Source organism: Lontra canadensis, unplaced genomic scaffold, assembly GCF_010015895.1.
Source record: "Lontra canadensis isolate GAN:19392208 unplaced genomic scaffold, GSC_riverotter_1.0 scaffold2069, whole genome shotgun sequence".
NCBI lineage: Eukaryota > Metazoa > Chordata > Mammalia > Carnivora > Mustelidae > Lontra > Lontra canadensis.
In genome coordinates this window covers 1-7017 of record NW_022633053.1, presented here as the reverse complement: position 1 = coordinate 7017, position 7017 = coordinate 1, and the positions used below count along the sequence as shown (strand labels likewise).

The window sequence follows — 7017 nt, the reverse complement described above, 5'->3', positions numbered from 1 at the left end:
AGAGGTAACAGAAGCAGAGGAAGTGGGAGAGGGAGAAGCAGGCTTCCTGCTGAGCAGAGAGCCTGATGCGGGCCTGGATCCCAGGACTCCGGGATCCTGATCTGAGCCGAAGGCAGATGCTTAAGGACTGAGCTGCCCAGGTGCCCCGAATCACCTAATTTTTATGAGAAAAGTTGTAATGTAGTTGTAAAAAGAATGAGCAGTTTAAAAGGCATATGACAAGCACAAACAGATTTTTTTCTAAAACTCTATAAAACAGGAACAGAATTCACTTTGGACACAATTTCGTTTTACTATGTAACTCCTTCTTTTAATTTTTTGAATCATGTGAATATATTACCTATTTTTAAATATATATGTGTGTACACATATCTATCATATGCTTATTTTGCTTCCCCAAATGCCACTCTTTTGTTTCATTCTTTTTTTTTAAGATTTTATTTATTTATTTGACAGATCACAAGCAGGCAGAGAGGCAGGCAGAGAGAGAGGGGGAAGCAGGCTCCCCGCTGAGCAGAGAGCCTGATGTGGGGCTCGATCCCAGGACCCTGAGATCATGACCTGAGCTGAAGGCAGAGGCTTAAACCACTGAGCCACCCAGGCAACCCTGTTTCATTCTTTATAGTCACAGCCCACACATATTGTGGGTTTAAGGGAGGTCGATAAATAGTGATCTTCTTTGTCAGGTTCCGAATCCTTACAGAATTAAGACAAAAGAATGAAGCAGGGGCGCCTTGGTGGCTCAGTGGGTTAAAGCCTCTGCCTTTGGCTCGGGTCATGATCTCAGGGTCCTGGGATGGAGCCCCACATCAGGCTCTCTGCTCCACGGGGAGCCTGCTTCCTCCTCTCTCTCTGCCTGCCTCTGCCTACTTGTGATCTCTCTCTCTCTGTCAAATAAATAAATAAAATCTTAAAAAAAAAAAAAGAATGAAGCAGATAGGATACTAAAAAGGCCAGGGTGGAAGACATAACATTAGTCGGCAGGTGAGTTTTCTTCCTAATCACAAAACTCCTGAAAGGAGGTAATTCATCGACAGCGTCCAGGTAGAACTGAGCTGGGGCATCTATTGCACATGCCGGAGTAATATGCATGATATCGAACAGCTAGCTATATGCTATGGCGCCAACCAACAGAAACCGTCCTCCTCTGTATGTAGCACACCCAGCCTTACAGCTGCATGTGCCTACCCCTGCACGGACTGATTCTGCACTTAGTGTAGGGAGTAGCACAGAATAATGCCTGCTGTCTGCAGGCACAGAAGGGAACCCAGGGAGAGCTTCTCCTTCCAGCTCACCAATCATCAGCCATTTCTCCTCTCAAGGGGAAGAAGGAGAGAGGGAATAGACAGAAACCTGAAGTGGTACCAGAATCACAAACAGAGATAGAAGGAAACATGCCAAATAGAGACCATGCCTCTGGAAGAACAGAAAAAAAATGTGAAACTGTGAAAAGTTTGTACTAAAGCTTCTAAGAAAATAACCAAGGTACTATGATAGATGCCAAGAGTGGGATGAACCAATACAGGTGTATTTCCAAGATGAGTGCTGTGGACTGACTTGTCCCCCTCCCCCAAATTCCTATGTTGAAGCCCTAACCCCACCCCACCCCGCGCTCGCGGAACTGTACGTGGAGAGAGGGCCGACGAAGAGATAATTACAGTTAAATGTCATCATAAGGGTGGAGTCCTCATGGGATTAGTGTCCTCATTCGAAGAGACACTGGAGAGCTCACTCTCTCTTCCCTCCATGCTCTCCCAACAAAGAAGAGGTCATGTTAGAGCACAGTTCTAGTGGTGTCTGCAAGGCAAGAGAAAAAGCCTCAGAAAGAAATCTACCTTGCCTGAGCACTGCGATCTTGGCCTTGGAGCCTCCGGAACTGTGAGTAATAGGTGTCTGTTACTTAAGCCAACTGGCATGTGGCATTTTGTTACCGCAGCAGTCCTAGCAAACTAATACAATGAGAGCAGAATTCTTTTCTCCTTTCCTTTCCTTCCTTTTTCCTTTCCCTTCATCCCTTTGCCCCTTCCTTCCTTCCTTCCTTCCTCCCTCCCTCCCTTCTTTTTTTCTACCTATCTACAGGAGAAGCTAATGTATACAACAGGAATGTAGAACAAGCTTATGACACATGACCACATCTACAAATTTTTATCATCATACTGCCTACTGAACAAAGAGCACTGTTGGTACATGGGATAGACTGCAAGGTGAACCAGATTACAAAATTTTTAAATGTTACAATGTGAATCCTTTCCAAAAATTAGGTTAATTATTTTCAAGATAGAATTTTGAATTAATGCATGTCTCAAATATCACTGCAAATAACCAATTAAGACTTTTTACTATTTACTTACTCTGTTGTTTCTCTGTTGGGAACCTTCCTCATGGAGAAAGCCACCATTGCTTTGAAAAGATATTCCTCATTTGTATCCCAGGCATACTAAAAGAGAAGTAAAACAGAAAATGTAAAGGACTTAGGATAAAAAAATGGTCCTGTTGGAATCTAACTGTGACCACAGTGGTGGTGTTAATCAGTGCTTGTCCCTCTCTATCTCTCTTTCCCATCTTTCTCACACACTAAACACTAGAAGCCAAGATAAATCATGTCATGATAATGTTCAGGATGAACTTTCTTGGACATTCTGTCATTCCAAGTGTGGTGCACTTTCCATTGCATTATCTTCTTCAAGATCTGCAGTGTTAGTAGCCAGTCAACAAATAGTGCATTTGGACATTGTATTCTGGACATATACAGTTGGTTCCCTTCCTCCCTTACTCTCTTTCCTCAGTTGCCTTTCCTTTACTAACATAGGTACAATTTTTCTTTCCATTTTCTTAGCTGGAAACTTGAGTGTGTGCATATTATGGACTGAATTGTGCCCCCCTCCACCAACTTATGTTGAAGTCCTAACCCCTAATACCTTACAATGTAACAGTATTTGGAAACGGTGTCTTTACAGAGGTGACTAAGTTTAAATGAGGTCATTAGGGTAGACCCTAATCCAATATGGACTGGTGTCCTTCCAAGAAGAGGAAACTTGGACACAGTCACATATAGAGGGAAGACAATGTGAAGATACAGAGAGAAGACAGTCATCTACAAGCCAAAGCGACAGGCCTGGAATAGATCTTTCCTTTACACACCTCAGAAGGAACCAACCCTGCTGATACTGAGCTTGGACTGCCAGCCACCAGAACTAAGGTAAAATACATTTCTATTGTTTAAGCCCCCCAAGTCATGGTACTTTATGACAGCAGCCCTGGAAACTAATGTGGCTGACCACATATCTTAGGTGAGGAATCACGTGGAACTGGACAAAGTCACATAACAAGGTTGTTTAACTCTAAGTTCATGATGACCTACTCCCCAATTGCCTGGGAATCCCTCAGGTCTCCATCATTTTCTCTCTCTCATGGCTCACGATGGCTATTTCAAACCTCTTTCAGCTCCCCACCTTGACCAAACTCAAACCTCATACTCAACTAGATGCTTCTTTTTTTTTTTTTTTAAGATTTATTTATTTGAGGGAGAGAGAGAGCACGAGCAGGGGGAGAGGCAGGGGGAGAGGCAGAGGAAGAGGGAGAAGCAGGCTCCCCTCTAAGCAGGCAGCCTGATGCTATGTGGGGCTCGATCCCAGGACCCTAGGATCATGACCGGAGCTAAAGGTAGAGGCTTAACTGCCTGAGCCACCCAGGCGCCCCTCACTAGATGCTCTTGTCTCATAATTTAGAGATACATCCTCAAGTCATCAACTTAAACTCCCCCAACCTCCTGACACCAAACAAAACTCCCTCTGTAGACATATATGCTGTCCACATGCTCCCCCGGAAGGCCAATGTGGTGTTTCTCCTCCTGCCAATGGCTATTTCATCCACTTGCATTAGGAACACTTCCCTTCCCCACTTCTCAGGATCTAAGGGTACAGCTTCCCCTCTCCTCTGTACATGAGACCCTGGCTTTTAGCCACGCTCAAGCCTTCCCATTAAAATGGCACCAAAACCAAATCACTGACCTCAATCCTTCTTCCTCTATCTACTGCTGTCTCCTGCCCTTCACAGCCAACAGCCTCAAAAGAGTTGTCATACTTGCGTTTTTACCTGTTTGCCACCCACTTATTCTCAGCTCCCTCCATTACCTGCTTTCCAGTTCCACCACTCCACAAAGATGGCTCTCTCTACAGTTACCAGTGACCTCCACATGACTCAACATGAGTGGCTTTCAGTCCCACCTTGCTTGACCTGTCAACAGCATCTGATGCTCTTGAACACTTCCTCCAACCTGAAGCACTCTCTTCCCCTTTGTGATACGCATTCTGGTTTTCCTCCTGTCCCTTTGTCCCCTGTGTAGGTTTACACTCTCCTATAAGGGTTTCAGGTTTCAGAGAACCTCAAAACTCTATGCTAGAGCTTCCCCTCTTGTCACTCTGTACTTTGTCCCTCACACTGTCATCTACTCCAGGCTTCCATTATCACCATAAGTGAACGACCCAGCACCATATCTCAAGCCCACCCTGTCCTTGCTTATTCAGTAATACCTCACGCTCAACAAGTCCAAAATTAAAGCCATGATTTTCTTGTCTGTACCTGCTTCCCTGGCTCATAAGTAGGTCATCATCCATTCAGCTGCATAATTAGAAACTAAAGCATCATCCTTGAGTGCCTGGGTGGCTCAGGTGGTTATGCCACGGCCTTGGGCTCAGGTCATGATTGTAGAGTCCTGGGATCGAGTCCCATATCAGGTCTCCCTTGCTCTGCAGGGAGCCTGCTTCTCCATCTCCCTCTGCCTCTAGCCCTGCTTATGCCGCGCCCTCTCTCCCTCTCTGTCAAATAAATAAATAAAATCTTTTTAAAAATAAATAAATAAAGCGTCACCCTTGACTCCTCCCTCCCCCTTTCTCCTTTCTACTCTTGTCCCCTCCAATCTGCCTTCCACACTGTGACCAGAGTGTTTTCCAAGCATTCTATAACAACATCTCTTTCAGAAAACTCACGTTGGCTTTAAAGATAATCTCAAAACTTCCTAACCCAGTCCACATACTCTTCAGCCTGATCTCTGTTTTCTGCCCGAACTCAGCACATGCCAGGCTCTACCGTCCTGCTCCAGTGCAGAGACCTCAGCCTTCCGTCCATCTCATACTCTCACTAAGTTCCTTCCTGTAACAAGCCTTTGCATGTTCTGTTCCCTCTGCCCTGTGTTCTTTTATCCTCCGGCTCACCACCGCTCAGACTTTAGACTTCACAGCAAATGCCAAGTACTAAGGCTCCCGACAAGGCCAAAGTCCCCAGATACTTCTCCTTCCTGTAATACTTGTCAAGATCGCACATTTCCATTTCGTTTACCAAATGTTTCATGGGCAACCAATCTTCCCGATACCATGAGCTCCACGAAAGCTGAGACAAGCCTGATTTATCTGCCATTGCATCCCCGGCATCCAGCATGGTGCCCACCCTTGGAGGACCCTGGGATACACAACCACACACTGGTGAAGAGAGTAGATTCTACAGTTAGACAGACTGGTTCAAATCTCACCTCTTTGTCATTTGCTGACCTGAGCTCCTGAGCAAGCTGCTTAATTTCTTTGTACCTTGGTTTTCTCCTCTACTCCATGAGGGCAGGCATGCCTGTACTACCTTCCTCAAAGGGCTGTTGCGGGGGCTGCAGGAACTGATGTAAGTCAAGTGCTCAGAAGGGTCTCTGCTGGAAAGTAAACTAAGTTCTCAATAAATGCTGGGCACTGTAATGATCCTTACTCATTGAATGAATAAAATAACCCGTTGGTGGATAGGCCTGCAAACAGAATCCGTACCTCTAACTTCCTTAGCACTCTTCAAGTGCTTCTACCCCAAGGCATCTTACTATCGCCTACTACAGGGGAAAGTCTTCACAGACCACAGGGGGATACCCAAACTAGAATTGCACAAATCATCTCATTAATTCCACAGACCGTATTGTTCTTATAGCTACGTGAGCCTCACGAGTATTTTTTAACTTCAGTTTCATAAACATGTATTTCACGTTGTTACTCTGACATTGGAGAAGAACTGGAAGAAATTCACGTTAGAACTAGAAACTTTTCATGCTATGAAAAATCTGATGTGGGAACAATGCCACCTTTTCGCGGACTAGAAGACTGAGGCTGACAAAATCCTAATGACCGCAATGGTGTGCAGAGCCGGCCCAGACCTGAATGCGGGACTCGGGCCCTCAGGCCTCCGCCCCCCCCCTACCCCCCACCCCGCACTGTGCTTGGCTGAGATGCTCCAGTTTGCTACACTGTTGTGTGTCATACAAAGCTTCACAGATTTTCTAGCACACACCGCAGATTAAAGACTTGAGGCAAAATCATTTTTTAACAATTTCCATTTTACTCTTTTTTAACTTTAAGACCATATCCGATTTGAGGTCTTTAGGATCAAACTATATGAGTTTAAGATACGAGGCAGAGGCTCATTACTAGAGAAAGTAGTGTTATTAAAAAATGAACATGCAGGTTCTTCACTTACTGCTTTATCTCCCAGAGCTGTTCTGATACTCAGTCTTACTTTAAAAGCATTTTCTGCATCTGCCAGAAAGAAAAGGGAGCAGTGTGTGATGATAAAAATCTGCCAGAACATCAAGTCCAAACATTTAATCAACTCAAATCAACAGAACACGGCTCTTCAGTTAAACTGCCCGGAAACTGAAACTTTAACTACAAGCACCTTAGCCCGTTCCAATTTTTCCTTCAAACTCATAAAACAGTCATAGTCTCAACTTTCAAGCCACAACACGTCTGAGGATTTAGGAAAATAAAGAGGTCATCCAGTCGAAGACTTGTCAATCATTTAGAAAACTGTTACGCTATTTTCAAGTTTCAAGACCACATACCTGGTTGACACAGTTCAGCGTGAATAGCAGTCACCAGAAAAAAGAGCAGGCACAACATTCTTTCAGGGTGCGAAACACAAGACAAACCGAGGGAAAAAAAATCCACCCTCCACTTAAAGCTGCCTTAGCCATTCTGTGACCCGGATTAGAAT

The 7017-nt window shown here is 44.7% G+C and overlaps 1 long non-coding RNA gene across 1 annotated transcript; it reads right to left on the bottom strand.

The window, feature by feature from the left end:
* Positions 1 to 2332: 2332 nt before the first annotated feature.
* On the bottom strand, positions 2333 to 6986 carry LOC116863659. Its single transcript, XR_004381846.1, has 3 exons — positions 6866 to 6986; positions 6502 to 6560; positions 2333 to 2437 (listed from the first exon to the last, which is right to left on the bottom strand). It is a non-coding gene; the product is annotated as an uncharacterized LOC116863659 (long non-coding RNA).
* Positions 6987 to 7017: the final 31 nt, after the last annotated feature.